Genomic DNA, 27,869 nt, shown 5'->3' with positions numbered 1-27,869 from the left:
CCACTCACCGTCATGGATGTATCCATACTCATCGCCCACCCTTTGCTATCCTCCCATTTGATGAGCTTCCTGTCAGTCAATGGGCCGGTCCCGTTATGCTTCTTTCGCTTGCCCTAAAGAGCGCAGCAATTTGAAATGTTGGTTTATTATTTTAATTTTAATTATAATAAATAAACAGCTAACTACATGTATTGACTACAAAAATCTACAACTTTTCCAGGTCCTATTCGTTACATCATTTTACGTAGTCCATACCCTTTTGTTGTTTTATGGCGTGTGCTACCTCCTTTAATGTTTTAACATTTCCTACAGCTCCTGAAGGCATCAACCGTTTCATTGTGGCCCTACAGAGCTAACGCCATCACACTCAGCGGCTACGACGGGCAGCACGGCGACATCAGGGCCACCACAACAACATAGTCTTTATTACTGTCATATTATCTAATTATAACGGCAATGGACTATAGTGCTGAGGATTATTAGACGCATTTGAACTGGTAAGAAACACTGTTTTCCATTTTACTTATCGCTCAGCTCGCTTCTGTATCTGAAGCGGAATGAATTACTTTGATTTTTCCAGGTATTATTGTTATTGACATTGCTTGAACGTAAACGTTCTTAGCCTGTTAGCTAGCTACATCCCCTGTACGCCTTCTGTTTATGGAAGGGATGTCTGAGTTAGGCGTCGGCTGTTTTAATGGGATACTGTGTGTGTATCCAGTGAAATATATGCACCAGCATATAACGAGCCTGTGTAACTGGAATGAAGAAGCTAATTAGACAAGTAGGTTATCCACGGTCACTGGCAAAAAAAGACTAATACGCCGTGTTTGTTATTACACAGGGGGATTTTAGTGTTCACTGCATCTTCATGTATAGGTTTTTGATCCTCTGCGCTCGGTTGTGTCGGTTCGCATCATCGTCGTCATCATCATCATTTCAGTATCTTCTGTTGATGCTTAGTGGAGTCAGATGAAGGACACAGCCTCGTATGATTCACAGTGGCTCTCTTATCTAGGATGCTTCTAGGCTCGTGCATACCGTAGGGGAAACACATTGCTCAGGTATCTTTTTGAAGACCAGGTTGCATTTCTCCACGTGAGTGGCATCACGTCTGGACTGTCTACCCAACCTGTTGTATCTCTCTGTGGTGTTTCTTTTGTACTCCCAATATTTTTTCAAGTTATGTTTCACATACTGGCTGAAATACAGGTTTCTTTCCCCCATTGTGGGATTAATTGTGAGAGTAATATTCGATTGTTCTTGATTTCCTGGTTGTTTTTCTTGATTCCTCAATACTATTCTTTTTTTGTGTTGTTCCTAGGTATCCTTTTGACTTGTGTCTCAGGGACAAACTTGTTCTTGATTGTCTCTTACAAACTATTATTTTTGTTTGGTTTCTAGGTACCTGGATCTTGTTTTCTCAAGCTATGTGTATGGTGTTTATTCTATGGTGTCATGTTGTTTTGTCCCTTGCTGCTGCTGGAACACTGGAATTTCCCCTCTGTGGGATCAATAAAATTCTACCTTGCATACAGTAACAATCCTGCCTTGTAATAAGAATATATACTTTCCTACTTCCTGAGATGCCAGCCTTTATCGTGTAAGGGATGTTTCTGTGCTCCTTTGATTTAGCAGTTGGTTTTAAAAATTGTCAACACTTTTGTTTCCTTTTATAACAATCCTTCCACCCATTCCTTTAGCCTATCAGTCTGAACCACAGCCATTTGTTCCACACATTGTTTGTAAAATTAGCATAATTAATTATATTGTCAGTCGCTGCCATTAGGTGCCCAACAGTTTCTCTTTTAAGTCTCAAGTTACCTCCTCAAGTAGTGTTTCTTAATCAAGCAGCTTCTATTTACACCATGTGACAGACAGTATTGTATTTTAGTTGGCACTGAAGTGAAAACTGCAGGTGATTTCCTTTTGTTGTAAAAAACATGTCATTCCTATATCCAGAAATCCAGCTTCCTTGATTTTTGAGTGGTGCTGGTAGCTGGTAGACAGCTCGCTGACTCCACTAAGTGTAAGATTTCCACACCAAGAAGACAAAGCTGCTGCTTCTACAACCATGTGCTGTTGTGACTGCTGAGTTCAGGCTAAATAAGATTCCTTACTGAAGTGCTAAAGATGGGATTTTTGCAGTGGAATTCTGTATTGCACATGTTCTTTTCTGACTTGTGGCTTTTTGCAGAAAACCCCCCTGCTCTTGTCGGAACAAGTTATGAGTTAAGGGATGCTGCTTTTTAATTCTCTGTGCCAGTGGTTGAGGCGTATGCGATATCACTGATGAAAGTCAGTTGTATCAAGCTTATTGGCCAATTTAGACAGTTTTAAACAGCTTGTCTTCTTGTGATGAAACTCTGCCAAAGAGCTGTGTTTGTATCACAGTTCACCCCGTCACCGACTTGTCAGATGGATACTTTGTGCTGGCAGGAGAGCCTTGATCAGGCAGGTTATCACACAGAGGAGAAAACAGCGACTCTAATGTATTAGAAGAAGTGTGTGCATGTGGTGTCCGCTAACAAGTGAGTCTTGTATGTTTGATGAATAGTCCCTATAAACTTGAACAACTTTACTATGTAATCTGTTGTTTGATGTCATGGGCTTATCACTTTTGTTTTATTACTGGATATGGACAAAACAATTTAGTAGCGACCCCAGGACAAAAATGAGCATGTGGGCCCATTAGCCCTGTATTTCTCCCATCCTCCATGCAATGGCCAACTCTACCTGGCTTCAAGTTTGCCACAAGGTAATTTGATTTCACAAATTCAATTAGGCAATAAAGCAGGAACCACTCAGACTCAGTTGAGGTCGGTTTTCACCATAAAGTTCCTGACTCTTTTTATTTCTGGGAACTAAAGTCCCATAATTGTCCCTGCGCAAAAGAGCCTCAAGAACATTGTGAATTGCATTTATACAGCAGGGCTGGAGCACAGGAAGATTTGACCAATTTATTTGACCAATCAGCGACATTCAGCCCTCGCCTCAATAGTTCTTGGACTTTCAGAAAGTACTACCCCCTGACTATGTACTGTTTTTGCAGGGTGGAACTACACTCTGGAACCAAATTTAGGCCCTGGCTCCTCCAGTGGAAACTCAGATCGAGGAACTACATTCTGAAAACGATTCCTACTCCCCCAGGGAAAGTGCCTCTGGTGGAAATGGGACTTTAGTGGGGGTGTGATGATATACTGAAGGGTTTGGACAACACAAAGAATTTCAAGATAGATTTTTCTGTATTTTTGACATTTTTTATAATCTTAACCATAATTTAAAAAAATATCAATAAATTAACTGATAATGAAACTAATCACCCCCATGTCTTTTAGAAGTCAGTACTCAAACAATGGCAATGCTCCCAGAAGGTTTGTGTACTAGGGGTGTGAGAATACACTTAGCTCACGACACGAGGCAATACACAATATTGGCTTCACGAGAACGAGATGAGATTATATTTTAATGCCATTTTTAAGAATACTTATGACAAAATATATGACTGGAAAAATATTCTTTTATTCAACTGAAAGTCGCAAAATACAAAGCAATGCAGGTTAATTTTGAAATGTTTTAACTAATCATTTTGTAATGACAGTGACTTGAGTTCTACTTCATGAGTTTGAATTCTCATATGCAATAAAAGACAACAATATAAAAGCACTATAAAAGGTTTTACCATAAAGTCAAATGACTGGCTTCTTTCCTGTATGAGGTCTCCTTAGAGCTTAGAACTGTGCATGAACTACAGTATGCATGAGCTTCTGACTGAGTTTCAAAGATGTGAAAAACGCAGCCCTCTCCATTAATTTCTATGTAGGACTGCATACACCGTAGCCAGCACTGGCACCGCAGGAGGCTCCAGCAAAACGACACCGTGCGGGTTGGATCGGTTTCAGCTTTCAATGCACCAGATGGTGACAAATTTGACAGTGAATAGCAGTGAATGCTAATGCTAACAAAGTAAACAAGTCTTCTTCTCGTGGGCGCCCATGTTCTGATCGTCCCCGTACAGGATTGGTCAATGCAGTCACTTTGCTGGATGATGTGTCACATTACGGTGCGGTGCAGTGCAGAGAGAGTCAAAATAGCATAGGTCACACACCCCTTCAGTTAGACATTAGAAGCTCATGCATAGTTTATGTGAAGTTATAAGGTGTGAAGAGACTTGTGAAATCATACAGGAGAGAAGCCAGTCTCGTGCCCACACTTTTTCGCTTTGCGAGCTACTTTTCAAATGACAGTGTCAAAATGATCGACCTACACACGCGCGCGCACACACAAAATATATGTATGAATGAGTGTCGTTTTTATAAACAGTCCGAAAATGCCGCTCCACATTTCCCTTCTTTGGAATAGTGATGGTAGATTGGTAGATCAAGCAAACGCACTTCGAGTATGTCATCACGAAAAAAAAGTCCTCTTCCCATTCTGCATGGAATGTTTTCGGTTTCTTACTTGTTTGGGCTCCCCCACTCGTTTTATACCATTTAGTAGAAATTAATAGGGGTTATGCGGAACGTCACGTGACCAAACCGGAAAACGGGTCGGCGCACTTCCGCTTTTCCGCAGAACGCGGATGACACAACAGTAGTAACGCGATACACGTTCTTTGAGCTCGTTTTATTTGATTAGTTCTGTTATGGTTGAGTCCCCCTCACCAGGAGGGTGAGGGAGAACTGGGGTTGGAGTCAAGTGTGCTGACCCAGGTACAAGTGGAAAAATGGTGGTTTACTGGAAAAAGAACACAAAGTAACAACATAAGAGAGTCAATGAATAATACTGAACCAGGGACAGGGTGGAGATGGTCGAGGAGACCAGGACGAGCAGAGAAGAAGACAGAAGGACAGCAGATGAGTAGCATAAAACAAAGAACTCCAGGTATGGCAGGTGTAGCGCTAGCTGTCAGGTACCCATGGCTGGGAAGATCACCGTCAGATACGTACAGCAGCCACAAACAAAAAGAACACCACGTATGTCTATTGGCAACGCACAGGAACTGTCAGCGTTGCATAACTCACATACCTTGTGGCAAAACCCATATAACCCATGGTACGAGAGCAATCAATAGTTAGTTAGTTAAACGAGATTTTAAGCGTTTTAATGAACAGGCCTTTGTACGTGATTTGTCCTCTTTTCCGTGGTATAGAATTTCCCTTATTGATTCAGTAGAATTAGCGTGGCAGTATTTTTATGAAGAGTTTTTAAGATTGATAGATAAGCATGCGCCGTTCCGCTCTTTTAGAGTGAAGGGGCGTGATAATCCTTGGTTTTCGTTGGAAATTGGTAACCTCCTTAAGGAAAGAGATATTGCCTGGGCTCAGGCCAGAAAGAGTGGAACAGAAGGAGATTGGCTTCGTTTTAGACAGCTACGAAATAAATGTACACTCTTGGTAAGGAGGTCAAAGTCTGAATTTTATCTTGCTGAAATATCAAAGAGTATAAATGATCCTAAGATGTTTTGGAGGACTGTAAAATCTACTATGAACTCGTCTTTTACTTCTGTGCCTATTTCTGAGGATCATAGTGCATTAAGCAATTTGGATACTAGCAAAGCAGCTGGGACTGATGGACTGGATCCTTTTTTCTTAAAATTGGCTGCAGACTATATAGCTGAACCACTGTCTTATGTTTTTAATTTAAGTCTTAGTAGTAACGAAATTCCAGTGATTTGGAAATCAGCTTTTGTTCTTCCCCTTTTAAAGGAAGGTGATCCATCGGAAGTTAATAATTATAGGCCAATTTCTAAACTGTGTGTTTTAGCGAAAATCCTAGAAAAAATAGTGAGTGACCAACTTAAGGGGTTTTTAGAATCAAATCACATATTGTCCCCATTTCAATCTGGTTTTAGAAAACAGCACAGTACTGTTACTGCCACATTAAAATTTTTAAATGATGTGTTACAGGCATTGGATTGTAAAAAACACTGTGTAGCTTTATTTATTGACCTCTCTGAGGCTTTTGATACTGTTGATCATGTATTACTGATTAACTCGTTGTTAAGGATTGGTTTGTCAGAGGGAGCGATCCCTTGGTTTAGGAATTATCTTTCAAATAGGAGGCAAGCTGTCCAATTGGGAGGTTCTTCCTCGTCTTTTTTAGAAATATTAAAAGGGGTGCCGCAAGGCTCGGTCCTTGGACCAATTTTATTTTCTATTTATATTAACAATGTGTGCGACAATCTTACAAATGCTATGTATCACTTTTATGCGGATGATACAGTAATTTATTGTTGTTCTTCTACACTTGCCCAGGCGGCAAAATGCTTACAACATGCATTTGACATTGTTCAGTTTCGCCTGCAGTCGCTGAAGTTGGTCTTAAATCCCAAGAAATCTAAGGTTATGGTATTTTCGCATTCACAGGAGCTATCAACTGCTGCCGTTGAGCCCGGATAAAAGAGGAGGGTGAGTTGGCAACACTGTGTAACTTCCAGGGACAGAAAAATTGAGAAAGGTAAAGGACTCTTGGACTTTTTCAATTTAAATCTCTTCCACACGGCAGAGTTGATAGAACAAAGTTATTTGTAGCCAGTGCAAAGCTGAATTTTGTTATCCCCGGAGTACTTCGAGTCAGAAGTATCACTTAAATGCAATACACACCGTTAATGCCAGCAAATCACCCACCCAAACAAATAGCGGAGGGAGGGTTCGGCAGACTACTCGATGTAGCGTGTGGGAGAAGTATAGATAAACAAAAGCAAGACAAGCTAACAAATGCCATAGCTAAGTGGATAGCTACAAACTGCAGGCCAATTAGTACTGTGGAAGATGTTGGTCTGAGGAACGTTATTAGGATCACAATGAATGACGGCACGTATGAGCCTTGATTGATGTGCCTTGATATGAGCTTGATTACATTGTTTGACATTTTCTGCTACTGTGTAAAGGGAATGATTCTGTTAAAAAGTACCTTATTTGTTTAAAGTGTTTGCAAACCAAATGTTATTGCGCTTTTGTTCATATAGTAGTACTTTTAAAATACAAGTGCACAATACACTACTTATGAATTCATTATTGAATGCTGCTCATATCAATGCAGTTAATCGCAGTTAACTCAGAAAAATCATGCAGTTAACGTGATTAAGGATTTTAATCGTTGCCCAGCACTACTTTTATGGCATTATGGGGAAACTGAGTTGCCCTTGGGGTAAGTGGAACTTTCTGAGTGCTGTCAAGTTTGTTTGTAAGTTCAGTCTTAACCTTTACGAACAGATTGCAGAACAAAATTGTCTAAGTTCAAAGGTTTTCTTTGTAGCTTTTTAGATCTTATCTCACTGTATTCTTTAGGGAATAGGTCAAATAGCCTGGTTAAAGCATGTTTTACAGCTGCCAAATAACCCAGAAAGTGATTCAGGCTCATCAAATATCAATATCTGCTGGTTTCTTTAATCTTCTATAATTGTAAACTGAACATGTCTGGGTTTGGTGGTCAGACAAAACAAGCATTGTTTTTTTACTTGAGCAATGAAAAATTATGACATCAATATTTTCTGTAATTTGATAGACCAAATAATGAATTTATTAATTGAGAGAAATTAAAAAATGAATTGATAATTGAAACAGTTGTTAGCTGCATCACTATAATAGTCAAATCCTTTTAGCACTACTCAGGATTTTGTGGTTACAGTGTTTCAGCCAATTTGAACTTAGCCAAGGATGTTGATGCATACAGAGTTTGACTTTGGTTGCCATTAGCTCTCACTATACCTATAATCATTGCAGAGAACAAATGTACAGTAAGGTGCAAATATCCAACTGAATGAACAACATTAATAAGGATGCACAGACAAATGCATCACTGTGGGACAATAAAAACCTAAATATCTACTTACTTGATTTTTCCCAGAGCTTTTAATCATAATCTGTTGATGTTTGCTTTTTCTCATAGAGCTGGAAGCTTATGGCCTTTTTTCATCAGCTCAGTTCAGCCTGCTTTTATCGTGTTGAGCCAGGTGAGCATAGGTTGACCTCATGTATTAAGGTAACATGGATTTTGGACTGAAACATGGCAGCCCGTCACTTAAGTAAAGGTTGCTCATCTGGTCCATGTGCCCAAAAAAATGTTCTCGTTCGGGTTTGTGTCCCCCATTTTTGGGCCCACAGTACATGTGCATTAGTTTTTTAAGCTCGGGATACGTTTCACAAATATTAAACCTCCATGGATTCAAAATTCACAATACAAAGAGCAATAGCTGACCTTGTGTATATTTTGAGGTGTCCTGTCTGCAGTCTTACAAATGCCTTTTTTATCATTTTGGTGCATGGAGAAAATGTTTTTGGGACACGAGAATTTTTTGTTGCAGTGCTGTCAGTGGCAGAGCTGTATTCAGCTGTTTTCTTCATTAATTTGTCATAAAATGTGACCTGATCTTCATTTAAGTTGAGTATTGACAAATATAATGTACCTAAAATAATAACACACAATTCTGATCCCATTCAACAATTAAAATGGTAGTGCAAAAAGTAAGTGAACCCTTGGAATTAATAACTGGTTGACCCACTCCTTGGCAGCAATAACCTCAACCAGGCGCTTCCTGTAGCTGTGGATCAGACCTGCACATCATTCAGGAGGAATTTTAGCCAGTTTTTCCTGACTGAACTGCTTTAGCTCTGTCATATTCTTTGGACATCTCTCGTGTATGGCTCTATTCAAGTCATTCCATAGCATCTCTTTGGGTTGAGGTCTGGGCACTGACTTGGCCACTCCAAAAGGTGGATTTTGTTGTGGACCTGCTCCAGTGTTATGGGTCATTGTACTGTTGCATCACCCAACTTCTACAGAGTTTCAGCTGACATACAGACATTCTCACATCCTATCCTGAAGAATTTTTTGATACGCTTGGGAATTCATCTTCCCCTCAATGATTGCAAGCTGGCCAGGCTTAGTTTCATCAATCCACAAAACATTTTGCTAATACCGCTGTGGAGTGTCAATGTGCTCTTTCACAAACTTCGGGCGTGCAGAAGCGTTCTTTTTAGTAAGCAGCAGCTTCCTTCATGGTGTCCTGCCATAGACACCCTGCTTGTTCAATGTTTTATGTACTGTAGACTCATGAACACAGATGTTAGCTAGTTCCAATGACGCCTTCAAATCTTTGGCTGTCACTCAAGGTTGTTTCTTTATCTCTTTGAGTCTTTGTTGTGCTCTTGGGGTCATTTTGACTGGGTGCCCACTTCTTGGTAGAGTAGCCACAGTCCCAAAGTGTCTTCATTTGTAGATCATTTGCCTAACTGTAGACTGGTGAATTTTTGAAGTCTTTGACATCATTTTGTAACCCTTTCCAGCTTTATGTAAATCAACAGTTCCTGATCATAGACCTTCTGAAAGCTCTTTTTGGTGAGGCATGGTGAACATAAGCATATTCTTCTTGTGCAGAGCAAACTCAAAAGGTTTGAGTGGTTTTTATCAGAGTAGCTCTAGTCCACACCTCCAAACTCATTTTCTTAACAAGACTCCAGGTATGCTAACACCTGACTCTAATGAGCTTTTTTGAGGTCATTAACTCAAGGGTTCACATTCCACTAGCACTATGGAGTTTTTATGGTTCTCAAAAAAAGACATGGAAGATCAGAATTTTTTGTGTGTTGTTATTATTTCACAGTACTCTTGACTTATATGAAGATTAGATCACATTTTATGACAAATTAATGCAGAAAACCATGAAATTCCAAAAGGTTCACATACTTTTTCTTGCCACTGTAAGCACGTCACCCATGCCATGGGCACTGATGCACTCCCGTACCATCACAGATGCTAGCTGTTGCACCTTTTGCTGATAACAATATGGATGGTCTTTTTCATCTTTGGCCTGGAAAACCCAACATCTGTTTTTCTCGAAAACAAGCTAAAATGTGGACTTGTCTGACCACAGAACACGTTTCAGCTGTCTTACATTCCATCTGAAATGAGCTTGGGCCCAGAAAACTTTGTTGTGTTTCAGCACAGAATTAATGCATGGCATAATAGAGTTTGCAGAATTGCTTTGGATGTGGCGGTGGACTGTGTTAAGTGACAGTGGTTTTTCAAAGTCCTCCAGAGCCCGTGTGGCTACATGGACAAGGGTAGCGTGACGGTTTCTCGTGCAGTGCCTCCTGAGGGCTCGAAGGTCACACACAATCAACAGTGGTTTTTTTGTCTTTGGCCTTTAAGCACAGAGGTTTCTCCAGACTCCCTGTCTCTTCACATAATATTATGTACTGTAGATGGTGTAATATTGCATTGAGAAATATTCTTTCTGAGCTGACTGCCAAGTGTTAAGCCATGAGCCATCCTTGATTGCAAGGACTGAGCCTTTGGTAGATGCTCCTTTTATGCCCAGTGATGATCCTCTCACTTGTTACCAGTTAACCTACTAATTTTGGAATCTTCCAGAATGGTGTTCCTGGAATGTTTATATAAACATTTCAGTCTTGTTTTGCCTCTGTCACAACTTTTTTTGTGTGTGTTGCAGGTATTCGATTCTAAATTTGTTTTTATTTACAAAATGCAATTAAGTTGGTCAGTGAAAACATTGAAATCCCTTTCTTTGTACTTTTGTCATTTAAATAACAGATGTCCCAACTTTTCTGGAAATGAGGTTTGTAAAAATGTGTCTACTGCTTATAGTATTAAACCCGGTAGATTAAATGTAGCCCCTCCACCAAAATCTGATTAACAAAAGTTGAAGAAGGAACCATCTCCTGAGCAGAGAGTCTGGTTCAGGAGGTTATGTCATCACATGGAGCTTGCCGTGTTTCGGATTGGGAGTACAGTGAGCCACTGCTTTCAGTGTCATGCCAGAACTGCTGAGGTCAGAAAGACACCACAACAATGCTGTCTTTTGTGTTACTCTTCTAGTGCAGAGGGCTGAAATGTGTCTCTATCACTGTCTGGTTTGGCTCAGGAACTAAACAGGACAAGTACAGACTTCAGTGGACAGTCAGGACTGCAGAAAAGGTCATTGGAACAAGCCTGCCCTCCATGGAGGACCTGTACACCTCACGGGTCAAAAGGAGGGCAGAGAGGATCACTGCAAACCCCTCACACCCGGGACACAATACCGTTGGAATTCCTCCTCTCTGGACGGCGTTACAGGTCACTGTGCACTCATTTTCTTAACAAGACTCCAGGTATGCTAACACCTGACTCTAATGAGCTTTTTTGAGGTCATTAACTCAAGGAAGGGTTCAAGGGACAGCATTACAGGTCACTGTGCACCAAGACAACCAGGCACAGGGACAGTTTCTTCCCTCAGGCCATTGCTCTGATGAACACTTAACCAATGACAGTATGACTGGACAATAACCCTCAGCGAAATACCTGTGTATATTTACATTGTACAGATTATACAGACTCGTACAGGTCTCTAGTTTTAAGTACTTTGTTTTTATTCCTATTTATCTCATTTCACAATGAGCAATACCTTTGTTTGTCTGCATTGTTTACTGCCTGTTTATTTTGCATTGTTTGCACTGTTTGTTGCTTGTTAATACTGCTTATTATTTTTGTTATCTTACACAGCCTTACGCTGGTTTACTGTTTACTTGCCCCTTGCATGGGGATATGTACATACACATTGAGAGCCGATGTACCAGAGCCAAATTCCTCGTGTGTCCGACACACCTGGCCAATAAAGCTGATTCTGATTCTCTTCTCTGTCTCTGCATGTCTTGTTTTCCCCTGCAGTTGGTGGCTGAGCCGTGATGTACTCACAGGCTCAAGTGAAGTTATTGTTACACATGAGTAAATGTTGAACCACTGATGAATGCAGGCTATGACGGGGCCAGTGGGGTCGCACACTGACATGTGAGAGTGATTGCCTCTGAGTGCCCACAGTCCGTCCAGTAGCTCCCTATCACAACTCCTACTTTTGTTTTCACTCTGCTAATTAAAAACCCAGAGGTTTTTCTGTCACATTTTTAAAAATGTTTTACATGATCCATCAGTTTAATTTAAAGGGGGGGGGCTTGTGAGCCAGGTGTATGCCACCAGGTCATTGTTGCAGCGATACCATGGAAGGAAATGATGTGTGAGAGTGATACACTTGCGTGAAAGCTTGTCAAAAAGGGGCCTGTGGAGATGTCCAACTTAGGGGTGTTTCTTCAAAGGAAATCAGTTGGCAGGAGTTGTTTGTCTTCGTTCAAGGAGCTTGAATAATACAGATCCTATCTGATCACATCACACCCACCCCTTTATCAGCCTGCCACTTCCACCCACCACAGCTCATCTTTGTGTTTTGCTTATGTGTGCATTTGCTCCAAATGTAGAAAGTGAGTTACTGGGCATCAAGCGCGGCTTCATTTCCTTTGAAAAGAATCACAGTTGCTCATTTACATCTGGAGCGCAGACAAGGCACGAAAGCACCAGCAAGCCTAGTGTTCTCTCATATCCTGCTCAATGTTTCCCAGATTTTTATCTCCCTCACTCTTTTTGTTAATCTCTCCAATTTCATTTAGCTATCAAGTCCATTTAGCCTTTATTCAAGAGTTCAATAGTGCACTGAAGCACCTGGTCTATATTTAAAACCCTACCACTCAATGAATCGAGCAGAGAGCTTTTAATTCTAGCAGCCACCACCCTACCTGGAAGTTTATACTGCTGCAGAAGCAGTGGAATGGCAGTGGCAGCTTCCTGTAAGAGGCTTCCTCCATTTGTATTATTACTTGGAAATTAGTGGTTTGAATCATTGTTGGCTTTAGGACAGTTTAGAACCCAAACAGTCAATCTTTATACTGTAGGCTACAGAAACTTAGCTGAAGTTGGTGGAACAGGGCACTGAAGCGTGGATTAAACAAAATCTGACAGTAATGTAAAGTACACGTTATTTACAGTAATTGCAAAAACATGAGTGTGGAACAACAAGTTATCGCTCTTTACGAAAGCTCCTAACCTTATTACAGGATTGTGAGTAAGATGACTGAGTGGGACATCTTATAGTTGAAGAGAAAGCCTGACAATGCTCTTAGGTTGACAAACTACATACAGTACAACATGGTGAAATGCTATGAGTTAGGCCTCCTCCTTTCTGCTGACAAATAGAAGAATACGCTGGATTTGTGTCCGTGACATTTAACTGAGGATCTCTATATGCATGTAAAGAGGATTCCTGCTCAAAATGTCATGTGATATTTGGAATCAGGTCAGCCTGTACCTTTAAAAGCACAGTGCCTTGCCAGTGAACACTTGAGCATCCTAAGGCTTTCTGCCTGCCAGACACAAGCAGCAGTCAACACACTCTTGTGTGTTACAGCCTGCTCAGTGTTTTATAACTAAGGTGTCACTTTATTTTTAAGCTCATTTAATAAGACAAGTTGAACCAGAACAGACTCATTTGGAGCAGCATAGAAACACATACAGTACACACATGGATCACTGTGTAGAGCTATGGGCAGCTTCTGCACAACTTCTATAATTAATTAAAGTCCCACTCCAGAAACATTTTCATTTTTATATTTGTATATAAAAATACTTTACTATAAACAATATGCAGTCTAACACAGCTTTTCCTCAAAAAAATTTCAGTGGGCCTCTGTAATAGGAATGAACATTGCCCCTCATTGTGCATTCCAGGATCTATGAATGTTGCCGTCATCCCTTATGTGGATTTGAATAATTTTGCACGCCCAATTTTTCAGTTTTTTATTTGTTAAAAAAGTTTGAAATATCCAATAAATTTCGTTCCACTTCATGATTGTGTCCCACTTGTTGTTGATTCTTCACAAAAAATTACAGTTTTATATCTTTATGTTTGAAGTCTGAAATGTGGCAAAAGGTCGCAAAGTTCAAGGGGGCTGAATACTTTCGCAAGGCACTGTACAACATGGTGAAATGCTATGAGTTAGGCCTCCTCCTTTCTGCTGACAAATAGAAGAATACGCTGGATTTGTGTCCGTGACATTTAACTGAGGATCTCTATATGCATGTAAAGAGGATTCCTGCTCAAAATGTCATGTGATATTTGGAATCAGGTCAGCCTGTACCTTTAAAAGCACAGTGCCTTGCCAGTGAACACTTGAGCATCCTAAGGCTTTCTGCCTGCCAGACACAAGCAGCAGTCATGTGGGCGTGGTTTTTCTCGCTGAAACGACTGGTGGGGCGGACATTATATCTCACTATTCCTTATGATTTATTAATTATATGTTTAGTGTGGTGGCAGGCAGGCTGGTGACAAGTGTTTGCATTTTGGATGGAAAACAAAAATGCTTTCTATATATATATATTAATAGCCTGGAGAGTTTTCATATATAATTAACTTGCTGTCAATTTTCCAGCTGTGTCTAATGTCACGTGTGAACAGCAGGGGCTGTGTTCTGGCTGAACAAAGCCAGTCTGTGCTCGACATGGTTGATACTGTTAGAAAATCTGCATTGCAAAAAGGCTATTATGCTTTATAGTTCCTATGAAATTCAGTGTGGCCATTCTGCATGATCTTGCTTGGTGCACACAGATTTCCTCTCAGAGCACAGTGGAGGAGCGGGGGTTTTTTTTGTTTTTTTTTATGCCCTACCTTCAGCAGCTACTTTTTTTTGTCTCAGATAGTAATTTTGTGTCAGAGTCTTTGCCAGGAGCTTCTGTTATGGCCACTTTCCACTGCAGCATACAATCTCCTGAACCCTGCTGCCTGTCTGCCCTCTGTGTTATGCTCTGCTCTCTGTTTGACTGTGCAGCGTCATTTCTCTGCATTGCTGATGCAGCTGCAAGATGCTGACAAAGGAGATGGTTGCTCATCGTGGCTGTGGCAGTGTGCGGGCACGCCAGACCTGGGCCTTCACCTGACCTTATTAAATGGCTGTGACATCACCAAGGGATAAACCCATGTTGGCAGAATCACAGGGCTTTTACTTCAGGATGCTCTGTCACATGGTAAATAACTGCCAAAGCCAAAGATGGTGTCCCCACTGAGGCTATTTTGAATATTGGGGTTGGAGACAATCATTTAGAATCTGGATTAGGTTTTACAATTTTACACATTTGCTGCTGAAAAATGTAAGTTATCAGTACCCAATTGATCTAAATTTTTTTATCCTCTAAAGGGAGAAATAATGGCAGAAAACCTGTGAATTTGCTCTGAGTGACTGCTCCCATGGTTAAAAGATGAATCTAGTGAATCTGAAGCGGAATTGCCTTGAGCTGCAGTGCCACTGTGGGCCATCTCCAAATGGTGGCTGCAAAAGACTGCAAAGTTCAAACTTGAAACTTTGAGTTTGAACTGTTAGCATTACATGCATGGACTGTAAACATACACATAGTTTATAGAGTAAACGGGCTTCAGAGAGTTCTGCAGGCTTGTTTTCTGCTGGTTTGATGAACTGCTCTTGCAGTCTCCATTACTGGTTGATTCTGTTGCACACATATCATTAATAAGCATTTTCCTCTCTGCTCATGTATGTAAGGCGCACAGCCCTTCCTCGTATAAATGATCAGTTTTTTCAAGTCTGTCATTTCTATGTCATTATCAAAAATCAGTAAACAGAACTGCTTTAAGCAGAAGCTAGTTTTAACCTTCATTGGGTGGGTAAAAATAAAATGGCACCGATCAGGGCTGCCTCAGGCGTGTGCTCCCATGTGATTTTGTGTGTTTTGTTTTTCATGTCGGTTTTCTGTAATCCTGCCAGATTACTTTCATGAGGGATGAACTTTTGAACATCTGTCAGCTCAGTCTGGACATTTTCTCCCCGGCTTTTATCGCTGGTAGAAGCTGTTTGAACATTTTAGCTGGCGGAGCATCAGCTGTTATTGGGAAGTAGAGGAGATGCTGGAGGGGGAGAAGGGCCAGCACCCTCGTAAGGCTATGATGGCGGGCATACCAGACGCCACTCCCAGCAATACATCTAGCTAATCTCTGTTCCCTTGCTAACAAAATGGATGAACTGCTGCTCATCAATCGATCAATTCTCAAGAAGTTTCCTCGTTTATCCTGGTTGGTTCTCCACAGGCCTGTGTTAGAAATGTATTGCAACTCCTAGCCAACCAGATAATAATTATGGAAGAGAAACACCCAGATTCCCTGCTTATTATTTTAGGTGATTTTAACAGAGCAAACCTTACTCATGAATTGCTCAAATACAGACAACATGTTAGTTGTCCCACCGGGGACAAAAATACACAGGACCATTGCAATCAAGGACGCCTACCGCTCTGTTCCACTTGCAGCTCTTGGGCTTTCAGGCCACTACATGATCCACCTCATTCCCACTTATAGGCAGAAACTCAAAGCTGCAAAGCCTGTGGTCAAAATAGTGAGATGGACTGAAGAGGCAAAGTCAAAGCTACAGGCCTGCTTTGGCTGTACAGACTAGGGGGTTTTTGAGGCTGCAGCTACAGTGGAGGAGTATACTGACATGGTGACATCATATATCAGTTTTCGTGAGGACATGTGTGCCCATTAAGACTCTCTGCACATACAATAACAAATAACAATAAACCTTGATTCACAGTGAAGCTCAAACGGCTCCGTCATGCCAAAGAAGAGTAAGGCACCAGGCCCAGATAATGTGACCCCCTCCTGTCTGGAAGTCTGTGCTGACCAGTTGGCTCCCATCTTCACGCAGATCTTCAACAGATCAGGGAACTGAATGAATACAGACCTGTCACCCTGACATCTGTAGACTGGTATTGACCCACCTGAAGGCAATCACAGATCCCCGTCTGGATTCCCTGCAGTTTGCTTACCGAACAAACACATCAGTGGATGATGCAGTCAACATGGCACTGCAACACACCCTTCAACACCTTGACTCACCAGGGACCTATGCTTGGCTCTTATTTGTGGACTTCAGTTCGGCATTCAACACCATCATCCCAGACATCCTCTACTCCAAACTTACCCAGCTCACTGTGCCTGCCCCCACCTGTCAGTGGATCACCAGCTTTCTGACCGACAGGAAGCAGCAGGTGAGGCTGGGGAAAATCACATCAAGCACCCGGACCATCAGCATAGGCGCCCCCCAGGGATGCGTGCTCTCCCCGCTGTTGTTCTCCTTCTATACTAATGACTGCACCTCAGGAGATCCTTCTGTAAAAATCATGAAGTTTGCAGATGACACAACAGTCATTGGCCTCATTCAAGACAGTCACAAGTCTGCCTACAGATGGGAGGTTGAACAGCTGGCCCTGTGGTGTGGTTGTAACAACCTGGAGCTGAACACAGGACAGAAACAGACTCCAGTGGACAGTCAGAACTGCAGAGAAAATCATCGGTACCAGCCTGCCCTCCATGGAGGAACTGTACACCCTACGGGTCAGAAAGAGGGCAGAGAGGATTTCAGCAGACCCCTCTCACCCTGGATATAAACTCTTTGAACTCCTCCCCTCTGGACAGCGCTACAGGTCACAGACAACCAGACACAGAGATAGTTTCTTTCCCCGGGCTATTACAATGATGAACAGCTAGTCTGTATTGCTCTTCTAACTTGTGATTTTTTAGCTTGTATATATTGTGTATTTATTTTGGTTTTATGTTGTGCACATTGGGGGCCATTGAGCTGGAATAAAGTTATGCTTATGCTTTGTCTCACATTTTTATTTTAATATGATTTTTGAATCACTGTGAGAATATACCATGATTTTTTTAAACTATTGATTTCACTGGAGACCTAGTTAAACACAAGCATTTACATTTGAGTGTTTCAAATATTATTTTTAGATACATAATAGAAATGATATACAAAATGTAGTATATGATGTTCTATATTGCTACCACAGTGTGACATTACATATAGTGTGGTAGGTTTTATACACATTGCTCAGTGCTAATCACTTGGGAGTTACCCAAACTTTATAATGTTCAGAGTGGCTCCTGTGGGAATAATATCACTTGTGAACATCTTACAAATACAAAAGCTCATCAGTACCTCTGACGTGTTCACCACACTCTGAAAAAACACCCTCATTTTTTCCTTTCTCCATAATGCTGAAGTCTCCTGGCAGATCCCTCTCTCATGTAGTGGAGATGCAGATTAATTTCAGGAGGCCCAATGTGCTGTTTATGTTGTTGTCTATATTAATCCACTCCTCAGTTGCGTCTGTCAGTCAGCCTCTCAGTGAGGGCAGCCCACTGGCACTACTGACCTGTCAATCAGATCACATCTGTTGGTGCTCATGGGAACCGACGATCAAACATTCAGGATTTAATTTGTGGTTCAGCAAAAACACAAGACAATATCACTGCTGAACTACCCCACAGTCTGCAGCGTTGCTCTAAATCCGTATAAAGGCTGTAGCCTGCAGCAGTAAGCTTTGCAAATGCAGCTGTTATTGAAATGGCAAAGTGCCCTACTTAGTCTTCAGAGGCTAATCCTGAAATGAACCAGAAGTGGGTGGCCGGTGGCAAGCTTTATGTTAAACTGCACATAGCATGGCATGTCTGAACACAGCACAGAGCAAAAGTAGTTGCCCACCATCACCAGAGACTTGATTTCATTTCACAGCAGGGACAACACCAGCTTGGCCCTGGTCACCAAAGAATATAAGAGACCTGTTCAGCGAGGTTTCCTGCCTGGCTCCTACTTGGATGTAGCAAGGAAAGGACAGAAGGAAAGTGAATACAAGGAGGAGACGCTGGTTTGCTCAAATCTCTCGTCTTTTTTTCTGTGTATGAATTTGAAAGCACCTGGAAAGACATATGAAGCATGGACATACTGTATAACACTATCCATCCATTATCTATACCACTTATTCCTGAATAGGGTCACAGGGAGGCTGAAGCCAATCCCAGCTGACATTGGGTGAGAGGCAGACAGCCTGGACACCCTGGACAGGTCACCAGTCTATCACACTTAGAGACAAACAACCATACACACCCACACTCACTCCTATGGGCAATTTAGCTGCATGCCTTTGGACTGTGGGAGGAAGCCAGAGAGAACCCATGCAGGCACAGGGAGAACATGCAGACTCCACACAGAAAGGCATTGGGTCGGCTGGGGCTCAAACCCAGAACCTTCTTGCTATGAGGTGACAGCGCTAACCACTGTGCCGCCTGTATAACACTAATACTTTAGAATTAGAGCTCCCTTGCATTATGGGAAATTTATTACTTTTAGAGCTTGACCCATAATGTCAAGTAATACTGTGGATATTTCAGACTCTGATGCTTCATCTTTGGCCAATTAAAAAAAATAATTTTCTCACAAGTCCCTAAGATTTATGAAAAGTTGCAGAACTAAGTCAATGAAGTACTCTTTAACTCTGTGCAGAGAATCAAAAATCTGCACAAGGGCAGATTTTTCTACTTGATCCCTGGTATGCCTGCCTTCCTGCCCACTGTCCCCCAGAAGGAGCTCAGCACATCAAGTCCGGTCCCTTCTGTATGGACTCTCTTGGGTCTGGCCAGGTCAGCGGCCCTCTCATCTGTCCCGGCAGCACCCGGAAGAGTAAGCCCGTTGTGCTCAGCTGGTCATGTGACAGTCCTGTGTATAAAACTGCATGGTTTTCCCCCGCAGCCCACTGCCATTACGTTTTATTGGAGTGGGCTGCTGGTGAAAACAGAGCGTCAGTGCTCCCTCCAGGTCCAAGAGAAAAGCCTGCTGGGGGCTCGTCGCCATGACTACCTGGGCCAACACGATGAGCGTGTGGGAGAGGAACAGTCCATAGAGTGGACACAGACATGTGGGACAGCCAAATGGCAGCTTTCTGCTGGTAAAGAAGACTGTTTCATTCACACGCTGAGCTCAGCTGGAGTATTTTGGGACACTGTCACAGTTCTTCTACATAGATGGCATCAAACAGCCTGAAACAATCTACTGAAAAAGCTATTTTCTGTCTGACCGAACATTTGAACGCTACTGGTAATTAACTCACATCCTGCTTTACTAACAGTTATTTTAAAATGTACTTTCTGACTTGATAAGAACAGAGCGTATTGATGTATGAAGTCCTTTGCTGTGCGTGTGAGAAAATAACCACAGAGTTAAGGGGAAAGGAAGTGTGTCAACCTAGATCTCTTCTCAACCTGTTGTCCTCATTATCTTTTTTTTTTAACTCTTTCTCATTTTTTTCTCTTCTGCTTTGTCTCTTTTGCTCTGTCCTACATATTAAAAGACAAAAGTCCAAGATTCAAGGATTCAAGATTTTTATTTGCCATTTATGCATAAACAGACAGCCTAGGCATGTAGAAAGTGCCAGAGCGGTCCGCACTTTGCTTCATTTCTAGCAGCATACACACTCCGCCACTCACTGTCTACATTCTCATCTCTGCAAGTCAGCTTTTATAATGGGGGATTTTAAATTGGGAAAGTGTTTTTAAAAATAGGCTGTGTGTATGGTCAGGCAGATGACTGTGGCACCATGACACTGACTGATAACATCTTCAGCAACACTCTGACTGTTACAAATAAAAAGCTGCACAAAAATCTCAACTTTTACTATTTTTTCCACCATCGTCTGCTTCACAGGTAGTGAAATTGTACAGATACAATCAGCTTACTTTGATCAAATGAACCATTGCATCTGTGGAGTCCCAGTACAACAAATAACAGGAAACGTTCATGCATTGGACACCCGACCACCACACACACACACACACACACCAGCAGCAGCAGTGTTCCATGTGGGTGTCTGCTGTTGCATCACATCAGCGAAGCCACATACACTTGCAGCATCACTGTCGCTACACTCCAGCAATCAGTGACACCATGGTGACAGATTAAATTAGATTAGCAGGCCTGAGTCAAATCAGGAGCTAATGGGTTCTAATATTTGGCAGCAAAGAGCGCATCTTTTATAAATAAAAAGCAGTTGGGGTGAGCGCCATGCAGTTAACTCCTGGCCCTCCTGCCACACAAGGACTCCACTGTGTAAATGTGCTGTCGGTCAACGAGCTGGCAGCTACTCTAAAGTTTATCCACACTGGTGGCAGTTTCTCTTGCACTGTGAATGAAAGTTGCCATGTAGAACATCAGAGATGTCCTTTATGTGTTCTGCACTTTTGTTCCCTGCACTTCTTTCCTCGCGGTTTTGAGATTGTATAGTGGACTTGTTCTGTCACGCTGTAGGAGTTAGGAAAGGCTTTCTTTAAAGCATCAGCTGAATGGTAAAACTGCAAGCAGAATGGAATCACCTTTTATGTTTTAACTCCTGAATGGGTTTGTTTTGCCATAATGGATGTATTGCAGGTTATACTTCTTGCCTGTAAAGCACAGCCTCATTTTAATAACATGCTTCTTGAAATGAAAAGACCACTGCCAAATGACACGGGATATTTAGGTTAAATATCCACAAAACTGTGTGCAGTTGAAAAAAATCCCATTTTTAAAATGGCAGAGGTGGATGTCAGGCAACCTCATATGAACGCGCTCAGCCAGGAGATCATGATCATTCAAGTAAATCCATGAAATATTGCAGAAAAATTTATATAACACAATGGTCAGTGGGGGATGCTTTTGAGGTTTTCTCCTGAAGTCCACAACAGTCTCTTTATTCTTCCTCACATTGAGGAAGAGGTTTTTGTCCTTACACCACTGGACCAGTTGGCACACCTCACTCCTGTAATTGGCCTCATCATTGTTGGTAATGAGGCCAACTACAGTCGTGTCATCCGCAAACTTGACAATGTGGTTGGTGCTGTAGGTTGGCACACAGTCATGGGTCAGCAGCGTGAAGGGTAATGAATGGGCTGAGCACACACCCCTGCAGAGCCCCTGTGCTCAGCATGATGGTCTTTGAGATGTTGCTGCCGACTCGCACATTTTGTGGCCTCCTTGTTAGAAAGTCCCAAGTGTCCAAGTTTTTGTATAAGCTGCTGGGGAATGATTGTGTTGAATGCTGAACTGAAGTCTAGGAACAGCATTCGCACATAAGAGTTCTTTGAATCTAGGTGGGTGAGGGCTGGATGGAGAACAGCAGAAATGGCATCCTCTATGGACCTGTTTGACCTGTATGCAAACTAAATGGATCATGAGAGGGAGGAAGGATGGACTTGACGTTCTGCATGACCAGCCGCTCGAAGCACTTCATAATAATTGAAGTCAGTGCTACAGGCCGATAGATCGGACGATGATGGCTCTCACTCTGGGTCTGTATGCAGGTCTCAGCATGATGGTGATGTGACCAGAGAGACCCAGGTGGGGGAGGAGGGAGGCCTTGTATGCTCCCTTGCATGTAGTGTACACAAGGTCAGCACAGGTTGCCTCCTCTCATTGGAAAGTCTACATGTTGGTGCAGTTTGGGCAATAAAACCTTTAAATCCACATGATTAAAAGTCCCCAGCTGTGATGAGGAATCCGTCTGGGTGTGCTGTCTGTTGTTCACTGATGGCCTGAGTTCAGTTGGTGGGAGGCATGTACCCTACAGTCAACAGAATTACTGCGTGCTCCCTAAATAGATAGAAAGGCCGGCACTTGATGATAATAAACTCCACCAATGGAGAACAATGTTTATGAACAACAGCAGCATCCCGACACCAAGCATTGCTGATGTCAACACAAACTCCCCCTCCACGAGTCTTACCTCCTTCCACAAGGACTCGGTCAGCTCAGTGGCATGTTAGCCCATCTAGCTGGATAGTGGAGTCCGGGATGTTGTCGTTTAGACATGGCTCTATAAAAATGAAAACACAGCAGTCCCTCACATCATGCTGGACAGATCTCAGTAGCTGTATGTGGTCAATTTTGTTGTCCAGTGAGCGTACATTGGCCATAATGAGGGATGGTATCGTGGGTCTGTGTGGACAAGCTGCTAGCCTAACCTGGATGCCTCCACGCTTGCCCCGCTTATGCTCCTGTTCACACTTTTTTCGGCACCTCCTCTCAGGGAGTGATGTAGCCAGTGTGCCCGGTGATGTAGGAATCCGGCGGAGAAGCCCCAGGCCTCGAAGTTCCTCTGTGACTTCCTGGTCCAAATTGAAATGTTTTGACTTCCCTTTATCCATAAGGCAGTGGCAACTGTATCTTGAGCGCAACGTAGACGTTGAACTACGCACACCAGAACATAAACACGACAAATGCAAACATGCACTATAACACACTTTTTTAGGCACACAACTCGGAGAGAGAGGGGCCACTGCTTTCGTTCACACCACCATCTTTTTTTATTGACCTTGTCTTTGTCTTTCATCACAGTGTTTCATGTTTTATCACCATAATAATAGGTCAAAAAAGCTGCATTAATACAAGTTTGACACTCCCCTGGCATCATCCCAAAGCATTCTGGGAAACCTTTGCAAGACCCAGTTTCACAAAGAAGCATGAAATACGGTGGCATGCAGTTGATATTCATGTTTCATTGAATGGGACATTGAATAACTGAGCATCTCTGTGTACCTGCAGGGCCTCTGTTTTGGTGGCGCAGAAAGCAATGTGGAGGAAGTAAAGGTCCTGATACGCTGAAAACCAGAGGTATGATTCTTCACCCTCCACTGGAGTCACACTCTGACACACATTTGTAGACTCACACAACAACTCGTAGATGAGCTCAGGTGTGGTTCCTCACATGTATGCGCATCACCATATGAAAAGAAGCTCATGTAGATCATGACAGCAGATGGATGCACAGTAAAATAACACATTCTGGAGGATTTTGCTTTTATTTAAATGCAGTTGGGTCATAAAGAGAGCAGTGCAAGCCCAGACATACAGTGCCTTGCGAAAGTATTCGGCCCCCTTGAACTTTGCGACCTTTTGCCACATTTCAGACTTCAAACATAAAGATATAAAACTGTAATTTTTTTGTGAAGAATCAACAACAAGTGGGACACAATCATGAAGTGGAACGAAATTTATTGGATATTTCAAACTTTTTTAACAAATAAAAAACTGAAAAATTGGGCGTGCAAAATTATTCAGCCCCTTTACTTTCAGTGCAGCAAACTCTCTCCAGAAGTTCAGTGAGGATCTCTGAATGATCCAATGTTGACCTAAATGACTAATGATGATAAATAGAACCCACCTGTGTGTAATCAAGTCTCCGTATAAATGCACCTGCACTGTGATAGTCTCAGAGGTCCGTTTAAAGCGCAAAGAGCATCATGAAGAACAAGGAACACACCAGGAACACACCAGGCAGGTCCGAGATACTGTTGTGGAGAAGTTTAACGCCGGATTTGGATACAAAAAGATTTCCCAAGCTTTAAACATCCCAAGGAGCACTGTGCAAGCAATAATATTGAAATGGAAGGAGTATCAGACCACTGCAAATCTACCAAGACCTGGCCGTCCCTCTAAACTTTCAGCTCATACAAGGAGAAGACTGATCAGAGATGCAGCCAAGAGGCCCATGATCACTCTGGATGAACTGCAGAGATCTACAGCGGAGGTGGGAGACTCTGTCCATAGGACAACAATCAGTCATATACTGCACAAATCTGGCCTTTATGGAAGAGGTGCAAGAAGAAAGCCATTTCTTAAAGATATCCATAAAAAGTGTCGTTTAAAGTTTGCCACAAGCCACCTGGGAGACACACCAAACATGTGGAAGAAGGTGCTCTGGTCAGATGAAACCAAAATCAAACTTTTTGGCAACAATGCAAAACGTTATGTTTGGCGTAAAAGCAACACAGCTCATCACCCTGAACACACCATCCCCACTGTCAAACATGGTGGTGGCAGCATCATGGTTTGGGCCTGCTTTTCTTCAGCAGGGACAGGGAAGATGGTTAAAATTGATGGGAAGAGGGATGGAGCCAAATACAGGACCATTCTGGAAGGAAACCTGATGGAGTCTGCAAAAGACCTGAGACTGGGACGGAGATTTGTCTTCCAACAAGACAATGATCCAAAACATAAAGCAAAATCTACAATGGAATGGTTCACAAATAAACATATCCAGGTGTTAGAATGGCCAAGTCAAAGTCCAGACCTGAATCCAATCAAGAATCTGTGGAAAGAACTGAAAACTGCTGTTCACAAACGCTCTCCATCCAACCTCACTGAGCTCAAGCTGTTTTGCAAGGAGGAATGGGCAAAAATTTCAGTCTCTCGATGTGCAAAACTGATAGACATACCCCAAGCGACTTACAGCTGTAATCGCAGCAAAAGGTGGCGCTACAAAGTATTAACTTAAGGGGGCTGAATAATTTTGCACGCCCAATTTTTCAGTTTTTTATTTGTTAAAAAAGTTTGAAATATCCAATAAATTTCATTCCACTTCATGATTGTGTCCCACTTGTTGTTGATTCTTCACAAAAAATTACAGTTTTATATCTTTATGTTTGAAGCCTGAAATGTGGCAAAAGGTCGCAAAGTTCAAGGGGGCCGAATACTTTTGCAAGGCACTGTATATTCATTAAACCACTCACAGATACCCACCAGATGGCCACCACTAGTTGAGGTTGTTTTCCAGAGGCTGACCTGCTGTCCCAAGTGCATACACATACCTGTGGTGTGTATTGTATACTACACAGCATGTGTACAGTTCCCTCATAAAAGCCACCTTGTGCGTCTTTTATCACTGGAGCGGGTAGATTGTTTGTGTTACAGCAGATTCAATCAGCTAAAAGCTAAAGTTGTTTTCCTTTATATCTTTACAATGTATGACCAGACCCAGCTCTATGTTGTAGGTGCTGCCATCTTTAATCCGCAGTGCCGCAGTAAAACTGGTCCATACATTGCCATCAGGGTTAATGTGAGGTCAGCCAGTACACCCCATAATCCTCTAACATGTATGTTTTTCCACCTTATCCCATGCAGCATATTTCCAGGCTAAAATTGCAGCAGATGAAGGATGTTTCAGTTAATTCCTAATATGAATGAGTGTGTCAGGTCCCTGCTTGGATTAAAGTGGAACACAGTGGTGCTGATGTCAGATTAGTTACTGACAGCTAGCAGCAGTGTGTTCTTTGCTTCCTCAGCAAAGGGACAGAGCTAGAGCAATACAATAGGTTTTCACAGGTCCACAGTGTACCTGGTTCCAAGGACATGGAGTTCCATTTTTATTACTTTACAAAATGAGGAGAATGCTTGTGAAGATGAAACAGAAGGGCTCTGTAGCACCGTGCACTGAGTATTATAGAGCAGAGCTGACATTGGGATGGGAGCATGATGTACTCTAATTTAGATTAATTTCTCAAATTATGCAAGGAAGATTTTTAGTCTTAGTGGTCTGTTCTGAAGCTTTGTTTCCTTGAGGCTTTACTTCCATTAAACAGTGTGTGGTCTCATGTTACCAAACTGACACGTCTGCCTCAACTGGAGGTACTGTTGTAGTCAAGACCACCTAAACAGAGACCAAGTCAAGACCGAAACCAAAGCGTATCAAGACCGAGACAAGACCAAGACTTTAAGGGGTTGAGACCAAGTCAAAGCCAAGACCAGAGCAGTGCAGTTAAACTGAATTTGATAGTTTGATATTACTGGCTCGCCTGTGCTTCAGTGACACTAATGACACTGTATAGGAGTGAAATTATTGAAATATGTTCCCTGTAAAATTTCCAAACATGCAAAAGCTTGCTTTATGACATGATAATGGTGACTACACCATAGGTGTCAAACCTTTTTTACTCAGAGAGCTACTCTGATATAAAGAAAGTGGCTGAGGGCTACTTACTGTATGTTTTCCATTAGGCTACTAGTTACATGTATTCACATACAATATTTAGTAAAAACCAAACAGATCTCCAAACCAAACCAGCTGAGTAAGCTAATTGTTTGTGTAACCAGTTATCAAATATCAACAATTTGTATTTAAATAAATAAATAACCGGCAGCAGTCATCACAGATTGCCAGGCTCACATGTACCATCTCCTTTCACAAATTTATAAAGATTGCATGTACTGTAATTGTTGTAAATACAATGGAAAGTTGGTAAAAACAAAGTAAAAGCATGGTCACCCCAACGTTTATATGTATCTGGCCATAGGAACCTCTAAAGGAAACTGATTTGAAGATCTGAGGGACCTTGTAGGTTTGTGCAAATGGTTTGCGAAAATCACAATGGCGGACCAGTAGCACCAAAACGGATCTGAGTGGGTGGAGGATCTATGAAATGAACAGCTACGCCATTTCATATGAGGTCATAAAGAGAGAAAAATCCAAACAGCATGCTCGAGCAGGGGTTTTTACAAATGTGGGAAAAGCAAAACAGGCAGGGACTGCGCTTTTCTCGTGTTCTGTGTCTCTACAGAGACCCATATGAATGTCAGAAAATGCTCTAAAAGTGACTTTAGCATAATATGTCTCCTTTAAGATTCCTTTGGCTCACAAGGGCTCAGTGAGTGGTTTAATGAAAATGATGCAAATTATTAAATTATTAAAACATGCTGAGCATTTGTGACAGAGAGTACTAAAGGTGTTCTGAAGGCTTCTGGTTTAAGTAGTAAGAATTTGTTTACGACATGTGCTGGTTTTTCCCCATCATTTGTCACCCATCTTTACGTAAGAAAAGTTGAAATGCAAACCCTGTTTCTGCCAAACAGCTGGCAGCCAGGCCTCATCATATTTTTAGTCTCTGTGAAGTACAGCCCTGGTCAGAAACAGCCTGTTCTACACTGCAGCCATTTGTTAACTTTACTTGTTCTGTGACCTGTTTTGAAGCCAGCGATATGTGCATGTCTGGCCTGGTTAGTCTGTCCTCTTTTTGACAACAGTCTGAACTCCACCTGCTGATAAAGAAGATACATTGTGAAAACTCCAGCAGAGCAATGGACAAACAGCTATAAATGGAGAGGAGTGTTTTTTTTTTTATAAATGGAGAGGAGTGTTTTTTTTTCTATAAATGGAGAGGAGTGTTTTTTTTTTCCTCAATGGTTTAGTGGAAACAAGTTGAACGAGGGATTTCTTCTAGCAAACTGGAGTCAGCTGAGCATCTGACATTCAGAAGTGTATTCATTATTCAGGCTCAGTCATTGCTGTGCTGATATCTTCTTTATTATGTGTGCTCCAGTTTCCACAGCACATCTGTGCGTTTTGCAGCCCTGCAATGGAACAGGCTCAGCAAGCTTGTTGCAGGGTGG

At 42.0% G+C, this 27,869-nt stretch overlaps 1 protein-coding gene across 5 annotated transcripts in view; it reads left to right on the top strand.

Annotated features, from left to right (window-relative positions):
* The first annotated feature begins 327 nt into the window (after positions 1–327).
* fynb (FYN proto-oncogene, Src family tyrosine kinase b) overlaps positions 328–27,869 on the top strand; it is a 90,660-nt gene continuing 63,118 nt past the window's right edge. Inside the window, exons 1-4 of one of the 5 annotated variants that reach the window (XM_020614102.1) lie at positions 329–497; positions 6,369–6,410; positions 7,894–7,957; positions 23,250–23,318. The gene's annotated coding sequence lies outside the window, so the exon portion shown is untranslated. Of the gene's footprint in view, positions 498–6,368; positions 6,460–7,893; positions 7,958–23,249; positions 23,319–27,869 lie in introns of all 5 variants that reach the window. The other 4 variants (XM_020614101.1, XM_020614103.1, XM_020614104.1 and 1 more) reach the window with 4 other exon arrangements.

This window comes from Monopterus albus, unplaced genomic scaffold (genome assembly GCF_001952655.1).
Source record: "Monopterus albus unplaced genomic scaffold, M_albus_1.0 scaffold142.1, whole genome shotgun sequence".
NCBI lineage: Eukaryota > Metazoa > Chordata > Actinopteri > Synbranchiformes > Synbranchidae > Monopterus > Monopterus albus.
The sequence above is the reverse complement of the archived record's forward strand: the minus strand, read 5'-3'. Positions and strand labels throughout refer to the sequence as shown.